The 12149-nt window shown below is 54.8% G+C and overlaps 1 long non-coding RNA gene across 1 annotated transcript in view; it reads left to right on the top strand.

Moving 5' to 3' along the window:
* Nucleotides 1-12149, top strand: part of LOC309607020 — a 146924-nt gene that overhangs the window by 103697 nt on the left and 31078 nt on the right. The window lies entirely within an intron of this gene.

A 12149-nucleotide genomic window follows, 5' to 3' on the forward strand; every position in this document is an offset into this window, starting at 1 on the left:
TAGGACTGGGGGTGCTTCCTGTCAGCTGCATTGGCCAAGGTACTTATGACCCCACACCAGCCTCGGGGTTGCACCAGATCTTGGCATCAAACGAGGCCGGTGGAGCCACACTCCCTATTTTGTCCTGGAAACTGAGATCTTTACGTGGGCCCTATAACCTCAGAAGAGGTTTCTGTCTGAAAGCCCTTGAGACAGGCTCTTGTCCCCTAGTTCTAGAGGTTTAGAGCCAGGAAGACATTCAGAGACCGCCTGGCCCCCTCCCTTAGCTTTTGATGAGGAAAGGCCAGAAAAGTTCAGGACTTGCCAGCCAACGGGGAGCAGGGAATTATGACCCGGGGACAGCTTAATGAGCATATACTGTGTGCCTGGAACTGTTTGCACCACTCGACCTGAATCCCCTTATTTAATCTGCACAACAACCTGTTTCATATCCTCATACTGACGAGGATTAAGAGCATCAAGTCTGTCGTCTTTAAGTCCATGTTTCCCACCTCCCGACACCTCTATGGCCTCGTGGAGGGACTTGCTGGCCGTCAGGGTCGACAGGCTCGGCCTGGGCTTTCCCGCGACTGCAGTGGTTGGACCGCGGATCTTGAGAAGAAACTCTAAGAAGCACTAACCTGCATATTTTCTGGCACCTTTGCTAGAACCATATTGTGATTGGCAATGGAATGGCCTAGGGAGGGAACAGAGCCAGAGTCCTGTTTCCCGATCGGAGCTGACGTGAACATCACACAGCCTGACTCTCACCTCCGTCCGTAAAGCAGGCAGAGGGGGATCCAGAGAGGACCCCGCGCCTGGAGTCGGCCTGAGGGCGCTCTGCCTGCCGGCTTCACACTCCCTAGCACTTCATCCCTTCCTCAAGCCTGCACAGCAGGAAACAAAACAAATCTTTATTCAGCTCCTGTTTTACAGTCAAGGCTTGGTTGTCTGTCTCAATAGCAAGTCATTTTTGGTGACGGTAGATCGTAAGCTCAGGATGGAAGGCAGGTACCTCATAAGTCGTCTGGGGGTGGACGGAGGCTTCCTCATCCTGGGGGTGGGGGACGGTCTCCAGGGTCAATTACAAAATCCCGTCCAGCTTGGGTTTACCATGGTGAGGGTGGCCCCAAGTGCAAGGTCATTGCTGTAAAAAATGATCTTCCTTGATGTGATCTGTTTGGGGCATCCTAACTCTGTCTCGGGTATAATTGCTTTTAATGCCATCTCAATAGTCACATGATACTTCCACCTTCAGCTTTCAGGTTTTCCCCTGAAGGACCTTTATGCCTTAACAGTCTCAGCCAAGAGTCCTGGGCTGCGAATTGGGTGCCAATCACAGCCCCTGTGGTTGATTGTCTGGGTTTTTCCCATTTATTTTCAGGCAGGACCCACGGCATTTCCATGGGCTGCCCAATGCCTGTGCGGCACTCATCATCACTTTTTTTACAATTAGGTAGGTGTTTGGATACTGGGTTTATTTCACAGCTTCCATCAGGCCACGTGCTCTATGGGAGTGAGGCCCACAGCAATTCTGCTGTCTCCATATGCCCAGGGTCTAAGATGCCATGGAGTCAGGAACGGATAAACTCCAGCACCTGAGTGAGCTCGACTTGTGAATAAACTAACCCCCGGCTCCAGGTCACGGCGACACCCGCCGCTGTCTGTGCTCGGCACGGCCACCTCCTCCCCTCACTGTCAAGACGGATATCTCTTGCCGACACTGCACGGTGACATTCACTTATGACACGAGCTACAGCTTACTTCCTTCAGCTGCAGCATTGAAAAGGGACTTTTTTCCTTATAACTGACTACTCCTTCAAAGCTGTTCTTCCAGTTGTGTGGGCCCCAGGTGTCCTGGCCTATGTTGTCATCGTGACTTCACTGTTTGTCCAAGAATGGTCTCCATTTCATCCTCCATCGATGTGCACTTATGCTGCAAGTAGACGTCTCATGGTAAAGATGAGTTCTAAATTATATGCATGAGACAGTGGTGTTTTCCTGGTAGAAATATATGGTGAGGAGGTTCACCCCCATCTTTTCTTTAGATACATCATTATTTCAATGTCCTCTTAATAAGTTCGGAGGTCTAAGACCCGTTCATATTATGGAGAATATTTCTTCAAATATGTTCTGATTATTAAAATTGCAAAAATATGTAGGCTCCCCGATTTCTTCTGTTCACGCTTTGTGTGGATGCAAAATTATATACCAAAGCTGGTATATAATTTAGAGGGCTCAGTGTTTAAAAAAATACTATGAGCCAATATTTAAAAAGTGGGTGATTTTACATAATAGTTTGGATTTGTGGCCCATCCACCACCGGCTGCCGGGGGCAGGGCTCCTGCTGAGTCACTCCTGCCCTTCTTGTTCCTTCTGCGCCCGTTGTTTAAATCGCTGAAAGTGTGGGTTCTAGGTGATTTGTTTTCTTTTTTTCAAACTTTAATTAATGCTTAAAAAAATTTTGTAACGATGAGTGAAAACGGTAGCTTTTGAGGAGCTTAAGTTTTGGGCTTAAGAATTCGTCTGTGTGTACCCCTCTTAGTCACATGGGACTCCCAGAGCAGTGAACCTTTGAGGTCGGAAAACTGAGGAGAAGAGAAAGGAGGTGACGGAGTTTAAGCCGCACGGCGTCCCGGCTGCTTTGTCAGCTAGCTGAGTTCCTCCTCGGCCTTGTGGCTCTGGCCTTGCAGAGGCAGCGATGCCCTGGGGGGCGGCGGTGGCAGCAGCCCCGTGGCAAACATCTCCCTTTTCAACGGGGAGGGTGAGCCGGCACTGAGTGGGATGACGATAACCTGGTTGCCATGGAGACGGGATGCTCATGTCCGTGGCCAGCGGGGACTCGGGGGATCGTTTCATCAGGAGGCCGCGAGGTCGCCGTCATTCGAGGTTTTGGCGGGTTCAGACTCGGATGCTTGCTGCGCCCGGAGCGCCGGCTGCCTGGGGGAGTGGGCGTCGGGGGTGGGGCAGCTCGTCCTCTCCTTCCTCGTCCCGCTGGTGCAGACCCTGCCCCTGGCATCTGTGTCCATGTGAAGCTTCGCCCTCTTACTGCGTAAATCCTAGCTTCCCTCAGGCAGCATCCTCCCCGCGGCCCCCAGATTCTAGCGGGCCGAGGGGGACAGGCCGCAGCCGGGGTGCCCTCCTCTGGCCGGGCTCTCAGGGCGGGCTCTCTGGGACCCAGCTCCCCGCAGCGGGCTCCCCGGCTGCCGCGCTCTTTCTGGACGTTGAATCTGAGCTGCCTGGTAACCGTTCAGGCGGAAAAGGTGCAGTCTCCTTCCGCACACTAGGAAAGCGATTTTGTGGGCAGATGTGTGCTTTTAAGGAAACTCACAGCTCTTTTCAGCAAGACCTCTAAGGTCTTATCGGCAAGTGCACGAGAATGAGAAGGAAATAACCAGCTGCGAAGCTGGAGAAAACTTTATTTAGTTTTGGTGCACACCGAAATGATAAAAATTCATTCACACCTTTATGCTTATACGTGTTCAGGTTGGCCCTGCGACCGCCTGCTGGGGGTGAGGGTCGGGCAGGGCCGGAGGGGCTTAGTTGTCACTCTCTGTACCAGCGGACCCCCTGCCCGTCCGGGATGTGTGTGCGTCCATGAAGAACTGGAGTACTATTTAAAGCATACGATAATGAGTCAAAAAGCTAAAAATTAAAACAGAAGCATTCCAAGATAAGGAGAAAAAACAAAGAAGGAAAGGTTGGGGCCGCTTGCAGAGATGAATTTAACAGGAGAGAGGAAGTTGGGGGAGGGAGGGCGCTAGGGCCTGTGAACTGCAGACCAAGTGGGGCTGGCGGCCGGAGGGGGGCAGCTCGGGAATCTTCCTGTGGCCGGAGCTAGATGTGCCCACCGCTCGTGTGATCCCGAGTCCACGGGTTAGAAGCAAAGCAGTGCTGGCGGGCTGCCCGGTGGAGGGGGACGCGTCCTGTCCTTACCAACCGCCCCCGCCCGCCGAGCGCGTCGTCCCCGCAGCGTCCCGCGGCCCGGGCACCACTCAGCGCGGCGACTCCACACGTGTGGACGCGTCTTTCCCAGGCCCTCAGCTCCCGGGTGGACTGGCGTCGGGGGGGGGTGGAACATGGGCCAGATGAGCTGCACATCTTGGAAATCTCTCCTGAATGTCGCTTCGTAGAGAGGGCTTCTGCTAAGACTTCAGCAGCGAGATTAAGGTTACAGCCTCTGGCACGAACCTCGGTGCAGAGACTCTGCATGGGCCATGGGGGCGAAGCCAGGGGCTTGGCGATCAGCCACGGCCCGGGTGGCCCCTCCGCCTGGAGAAACGGGAAATGATGGGATGCCCCCCACCTGGAGAGGCACAGAGTGAAGAGCCCTTAACGCGACAAAGGCAGAACATGGGGAAACCATGCTTCGCCTTCCCCCAAAGTCAGGGCCGCTCCTGAGGCAGGCGGGGGGTGGTGACCCGAGAGTGTCTGCAGTCAGGCCTCCTTTACCACCAGCCTTTGCCTCGGTCACTATTTCACTCCATCTCAGTTAATCAGCCTCAGATCCTGCGCTCCCACCTCCCTCTGTCTGTCTAGCCAGACGGGGCTCGGACGGGGGCCTTCGTGTCAATCTCAGAGCCGGGAGGGGCGTGCCCTGGGCTGCAATCGGCCTGGCCGTGGCCTGGGACGTGGTGACGGTCACCGAGGCCTTAGAACCTGTGGCTTCCCGTGGCGTGCAGGGCACTCACGTGCCAAGGGGAAGCCGGAGAACTGAATCAGTCTCCGTAGCCATTTACTGCTTCATATGTTACAAAGCAGGAGAGATTATGTCTTAATTACACGCTTTTCGTTCTCAAAGGCTCTGTTCATCTGCAGTGGCCACTAGCATTTAAAATCTATGGAAAACATGTGTCTCACCACGGAGCTTAATGCCGTGCGGGTGATTTCTCCAGGAGCCGAGAAGGTTTCTGTAATCATGAACGATCGCGACGTTGGCTTAAGAAGAGTGACGAGCCGGGTCAGCTGCCTGCAGAGAGGTTGTGGGCGGCGTCTGGGAGGGCTGCAGTGTCCCTGGGTGCCGAGGGTGGGTGCAGGCGGAGGGGCTGGGCAGGCTACGACCAGAGGGCAGGGCTCTCCCCCAGGCCCTGGCTCTTCCCCTCTCAGAGGAAATGCAGCAGACATTTAAATATTTCCAAACCAAACAAGACACCCTGAAGGATTCTCCTGTGGCCCCATCATCTGCCTCAGGCCGGATCTGAAAATATCAAACAACGCAGTGACAGAGGCGGCCTGCGGAAGAGGGCGGCAGGAAGGCAGGACAACAAAGCCGGCCGCCGCCCCGTGCTGGGCTTCTGCCGGAGAGTCAGGGGCTGCTGTTAAAAACTGCCAGAACCGGGTGGTCTTCAAGGCACGGCTCCACAAGGGTCCCGGTCTCCCATCCTTCCTCCAGGGCCCAGGTAGCCAGCCCGGCGGCCTGGAGGGCTTCGTTTCCACCTTGAGCTCTTTCCCACCAGGACCCACTTGCTTTCAGGCTCTCAGTGCCTGAGAGCATCCCTGTACCCTCATTTGTTCTAAAAAGCCTGTCCTGCCCACAACAGTTAAATCAGATTTGACTTTTTCATCTGTGCTTTGATGGTAAAGGGAACAAAGTCCCCGAACAAACCTTCCGCGTTTCCCTGCCATTACCTCTCCTTCCCTTGGAAACTCTGAAAAGCCTCATCTGATGCCAGCACTGAATTTGGGGAAGAAAAATGAAAGTTGTAACTTTGACCTTGTTCTGCATGTGATTGTTAATAAAATTGCGGTTTCTTTCTTGCTTTTGTGATCTTGTTTTCCAAATTAAAGCCCTCAATGACTCAGCCTCCGCTCTGGTCCTGGAAGGGCGGCAGGGAGGCTGGTGGAGCTGCCGCTGGGCTTCGGCGGAGGACGGGCAGGAGGAAGGCTCATTCCCCGGGGGGCATCGGCTGGGCCCCCTCCTAGGGGTCCCTCCAAGGGCAGGTCTTGTCCCTGAGCCTGTGGGGACATTGCAGCTCGCAGAGGAAACGTGCGGAGCAGAGTCTGAGTCCTTGCGAGTCTGGGCCAGACCTCTGGATGTGGCGGCCGGTTCTCCTCTCCCCGGGAGCAGCTTTCAGATGGGCCGGTTCCCACCTCCCCTCCCACCAGGCCTGGGAGTCCTGCCGATACCCTGGCGCTGGGTGAGAAGCTGGCTTGAGGGTGGGGCAGAACCGTCTCAGCTCAGATCCCAGAGAGCCGTCTCGCCGACAGTGGGACGTCGGGGGCTGACGTGTGCTGGTTCTCACGGGAGCTTGGGTCGGGTGCGGGGGGCCCTGGAGGCCCTCTCGGGGTCCATTCCTTCTTGTGTGATGAGAACACGGGTCTGCACGGTCTAGGCTGTGCCCTGGAGGTTCCTGGACACACGCCCTGACGTACCATGGGCACCTCGTGGATTGCCAGATGCCCTGGCACGCTGGGCCTGCCTGCCCTCCAGTGAGCCCCCGCCCCCGTGGCTTCCCCCCTCCCCCATTCTTTGCCGACCCCCCAAGTCAGATGTGTGGAGCCGGGTGGATCCAGGTTGGGAGTTCAGCCCTCCCAGTTACTGGTATAATGGTGAGCAAGTTTGTCATCTAGGAAACGGGTTTAGTAACTTGAACCTCAAAGACTATCTTGAGGACCACAGATCATGCGTCTGGGGCCCGCCAGCTGCTTTTCCTAACGCGCCATCTTCATGACACTGTGCTAATGACACTAGCTCTTCCCCAGATCAGAAAGGAAAGAACCTTTTCCCCAGCCTTTCTCTGTTGGGAGGTGTGATCCTGGATGCGGGGCCGCGTCTGACGCAGCTTCAGGGCTAGCACACCTCCAGGGAATGGTGGGGTCGTATCTTGGAGGCTCTGCCCAAAGAATGCAGGCTGGCTGGCGGGCGGGGGGGGGGGGACTCTGCTCCCCAAAGGAAACAAAACCTAGCTTCTGGCCACGCAGGGCGTAGATGGAGGGGAAGGCCACGCTTGGATGGCCCGGCTCCCCTCAGCAGCCTTCGGAGAGCTGGCTCAGCCTGGAGCTGCCTGGACAGTGGAGGTGGGGGGAACCGTAAGGAACCAAGTGTGTGTCTGTTCAGCTCTGAGCTTGGTTTACAGCTGTTACGGGATGAATTGTGTCCCCAAAGTCACGTTGGAGTCCTAATCCCCTGGTGGCTTTATTGGGAGATGGAGTCTCTACAGAGGTAATCAAGTCACAGTAAGGTCATGTAGGTGGGCCCTGATCCAATATGACTGGGGTCCTTATAACATGAGGACATCTGGACACAGAGACAGACACGCACAGAAGGAAGACGACACGAAGACACAGGGAGAAGGCGGCGTCTACAAGCCAAGGGGAGGCTTCAGAGGAACCAGCCCCTCGAAACGTCTTGGTTTTGGATTTCTGGCCCAGGACTGTGAGAAAATAAATTCCTGTTGTTTAAACCACCTGATTCGCGGCACTTTGTTACGGCAGCCCCAGCAAACTAAGACGATAGCCTTATAACCCGCCCTGCGCAGGCACTGGACACTGCCATCCTTCTGTCCCTGCTCAGGACCATCCCCAGGGAGAAGGCTGGGCCTTCTGCAGCTGTACCAGGCCCTGCTTCTTTGCACCGTGTGCCAGGACCTAGCTGCTCTGTAGCCCCTGTAATCATCCCACCAACACTGGAGACGGGTACCAGTACCCTGTTGCCCAGGTTAGGCAACGGAGGCCCAGACAGTGTAAGCGATGCCACAGCGGCAAGGCTAGGGTCCAGTGAGCTCTGTCTGTCTGTCTGTCCCTGTGCAAGGAGTCAGGCTGCTGCTGGCGGTGGGGGGGGACACTCACGGACGCCAGTGGGACAGGCCGTCTGAAGACCTCTGGGGGTATTTTCCTTAGTGTGTGAACTTTCTCCAGGAGCGAGTTCCAGGGCAGGCAAAGAAACAGGGTTTCGCCCCACTGTCGGGAGGGGACTGTCTGTGGGCTTTAGTTTGTCTGCAGGCCAGCTGCCTCTACCAGGGAACCCCCAAGGCTGGGGCAGCATCTTTAGCTGGTGTCAGAAGTTCACTGGTCGATTCATACCTAGACGGAGGTCCCCCTGCCCGCCACCTGCCTGTTTCCTCTCGGGGCTTGGGGCCTGCTGTGAAGGAGGGTCATCCAAAAGAAAGAGGTCTTCCCCCGCCCCCCAGACCTGTTCTCGTCACCACAGGGGACACCCAGGGCTCACAGGAGGACGGTGCAGAGACCACGTGGACCTCGCCCCTTCGAGGAGCGGCCAGGGCCCCTCCAAGTGCCATTCGTGTCTTAAACAACTTTGCCCTGCGCCGTGGTTCCAGCCCGTGGACTTGCCTTTGGCAGGGGGCTCGGCTTAGCCTTTGAAAACAAAAGCAACAATTGAAAAGAGGCTGTTTTTATGCTTCTAGAACTAGAGGAGGGGGAAATTCCTGCCTTTAGAAAAGGAAACCTCAGAAGGTGATTATTAAACTGTTGTGGTCAATTTGGAGATTTGGAAAGATGGCAGGTGTAATCAAATAGCATCTCAGTACTTGGGGTTGGGACCCCAACTGAACAGAAGACTGTGTAGGTGTCTCTATGTCTCCATGTGTGTCTATGGGTGCGTCTGTCTATGTGTGGCCATGTGCGTCTGTACGTCTACATGTATATGTGTGTGTGTGCCCGTCTGCCCATGTGTGCTCTTTAAGCATTGGATCTGATGCTCCTGGCCCGGGCACCAGGCAGCCTTTGTTTGGCTCTCCCAGTCAGTGGGGGGATCCCCTACTTGGCCCCTATTGCTGGAGTATTGCTGCTGCACAGGGGCTGGGGACCCTGCGTCCTTACTGGTGCCGTGCGTCGGCACAGCCTGGTTCCGCCAGCCCAGGCAGCCCAGGGGAGGGCGAGGGCCTCAGTCCCTCCTGGCTGGTCCTTCCCCCGTCATCCCCCGCCCGTCCTCCCCTCCTCCCGTCTGTGCCTCTCCCACCCCGACTCAGGAAGAACTGGCGTAACTGATTACTGTGAAGTTACACCTGGCGGCCGCGGAGAGCGGGGGCCAGAGCCGCCCCATCCACCCCTCGGAGATTCTGCGTGACCACGCGGGGGGCTGGGCACAGATCTGCCGAAGCTGCCCAGGTGGCAGGCGGTGTGCCAGGGTGGGGGACCCTTGCTTTACAGACAGGGCACTGGTGTGGACCCCAGCTAAACACAGCTGGGCAGCCTTTTCTCTTCTGCAAGCCCGTGACGATAAGGCCTTCCTTAAAGGATTTCTGTGAAACATAAACAAGATAGCGTTCATTAGCGGTTGTCAATCCCGCCCGAGCAGCCGAGGCAGCTGGGGGCCTTCTGGGCACCGCCGAGGCCGGGCCCCCGGGGGAGCCAACTTTGCTGGCTGGGGGTGACTTGGGTGGTTTTTAAAGCTCCCCAGGTCCCCCCTGCCAGGCTCTGGGGCTGTGACCCACCGCTGTGTGTACAAATCACCGAGTAACAGCCACTGACTTGCTCCTTCCGGACCAAAGACCAGCCTGGTCACCTGGAATTTCAACCCAGTAAAGTGATTCTTTCCTGATGGAGGTTCTTTTCCTTCTGGAAGAAGAGCCATTAGCAGGGGTCGTCCTGCGGTTCAGCCACTCACCCCACACGACTTACTGCTGCGTCTGCCTGTTCGTTGCTGGGGTGGACGGAGTGAGGGAAACACGTGACAGGGGTCACGCAGGGGAGGGGAGACCCCAGTGAGGGGACACCGCCTTGTGGACAAAGTGGTCCTGGACAGAGTCCCAGTGATGTAGCCGAGGGCTGCCTTTGGGGATCGAAGATGAGATGGAAAACAGAGGCCCCTAGACTCACCAAAACGGGAGCGGCTTGTGATTCCGGGGAGCTCCGCCCATTCTGGGTGGCGCAGTGCCGTCGGGGGACAGAGTCCCTGCCTGGCCGTGGCCAAGGCTGCCCTCCATGTCTCTTCGTCTGTGAGACAGCAGCTCCTGGGCTGGGGGGGTAGCAGGGGGCCCTTCCACAGGGAATGCCTGGAGGGCACCAGCCTCCCTGCTGCCCCCGGGCCCCTTCTTCTCTCCTGTACACTCAGGCTGCGAGGACTGGCTGTCCAGCCCTGGGCCCCTCGCATCCCCCGGGGACCCGAGAGACAATTGCTGCAGACCCAGGGCGCTCTGAACTCCTAAAGAACTTCCAGCACTTTCATTTTTTCCCAACTGAGCTTGACGTCCGTGAGCTGTGGTCTTCCCTGGCCCAGTGTCTGCATCTGGGGTGTCTGTCCTTGCTCAGATAGAGTTTCATGGAGACAGGTTTGGTAAAATGTATTTCCGTTCTGATCAAATATATTAAAATATATTTCCATGCTAAATAAGCCGGTGCCTGTTTTGAATTAATCACCATGATGCACAGTAATTAGGTATATAGGAATCTACAAAGGGGTTTTTCTTTTGGGAAGGAGGCGCTAATTCCATCTAATACCTGAAGATTTCCCCCAGAAATCAGACTTCCACTTTCTAAAATGTAAGTCGAGATGATTCTCCCCAAATGCTCTGGACGCTGCTGCAGCAGTTCAGAAAATTTGAGCACGCACAACTAGAGAATTCACTTACTTCCCCAGAATCCAGGCAGAAGCCAAGGAAAACAGAAGTACGTGGGCTTTACAACCAATGCCTTGGCCCTGGAGGCCTGGGGAGATGGCGGTGGCCTCACAGGATGGCAGCCCAGCTTCAAAGGCTTCTCTGCTCACGTCGGGACGGGAACTCCTGAGATATTTTCAGACACTCCTCTGCAGATCTCTCCTCTCTCTCTTTCCGTCTCTCCCTCTCCCCGCCCCCCCCCCCGGGTCCTGCCTGACCCATCTGTATCTGGGGGTCACTGAGGTCGCAGCTCCCCTTTGCTTTCCCTCTGTTCCACCCTCTAAAGATTTTATCACCAATAAAGGAATTCCTTTTCCTGCCTGCTCCAATCACCACCTCCCTCCATCTGGAGAACTGTGACATCACTGCTGTGTACATACCCAGACTCACAGTACTGAGGTCGATAGACTTTAGTGATTCCACCTGACTTTTCTTTGCAAAGTTTACTAGAATAAAACAAGACATATCATTGCTTTGAATAAAAATGGGGAGTTTCTACTTCTTGGTGCAGGGCTCAAAATTAGGCCTTATGTTTCCCAGGGGCCAGTAATCCATCACAGAGTAATCCATCATAGTTTTTCTGTGGACAAACTATTTTTGAAAAACCTTTTCAGATCTTTGCTTAACTAATGAACGCACAAGCCTTAATACCCACCCATCTGAACCTGTAAAATATCCATAATTCAAACTGCCCTCCTGGACCCGTGGTTTTCAAAGTGTGGTTCCTAGACCAACACTGTCAGAATCAACTGGGAGCTTACTGGGAATGCAGGCTCTGGGGCCCCGCCCCAGATGGACTGATGAGAAACGGGGTGGGGTGGACCCAGCAGCCTGTGCTCCACTAGCCCTCCAAGTGATTCTGATACACTGGGGCCACCGCACCTGTGTCTGCCACTCCAGATGCAAAGGTCTTGTATGTGACGTTGGGGAGCACGTGTGAAAGGAACCAGAATCAGGGACCATGGCTTGGACCCTTGAAGCCAGGACCTAGTGCAGGCACACCTCTTCTTATTGGGCTTCACTTTAGTGGGCTTCCCAGAGAGTGAGCGTTTTTTACAAAGTGAAGATTTGTGGCGACCCTGCAATAGAGCCATGCAAAAGGTGTCATTGTTTCCAATTGCATTTGCTCACTCTGTGTCTCTGTGTCACATTTTGGTAATTCTTGCAATATTTCAAACTTTATTATTATTATATTTATTATGGTGATCTGTGATGAGTGATCTTTGATATTACTACTGTGACTCGCTGAAGTCTCAGATGAAGTTTAGCATTTTTTTAGCAGTAAAGTATTTTAAAATTAAGGTCTGCACATTGTTTTTTAGACATAATGCTATTGCACACTTAACAGACTCCAGCATAGTGTATCCATAACTTTTATATGCCTGGGGAAACCAAAAATTTGTGTGACCCACTTTATTGTAGTATTTATTGTGGTGGTCTCAAACCAAGCCCACAGTATCTCCGAGGTCCGCCTGTGCGGATCTGTAAAGAGGACCGGCGTCCCCACGTCGGAGGAGTAGGGAAAACCACCACAAAACAGGTCATTTGGGGAAAGTTCCTGCATAGGATAAAGGACCCTGCATCTCCATGCGCGGGGCCTCCTCGCACCACTAG

This window comes from Balaenoptera borealis (assembly GCF_965194805.1).
Source record: "Balaenoptera borealis genome assembly, chromosome: 12".
Classification (NCBI taxonomy): Eukaryota; Metazoa; Chordata; class Mammalia; order Artiodactyla; family Balaenopteridae; genus Balaenoptera; species Balaenoptera borealis.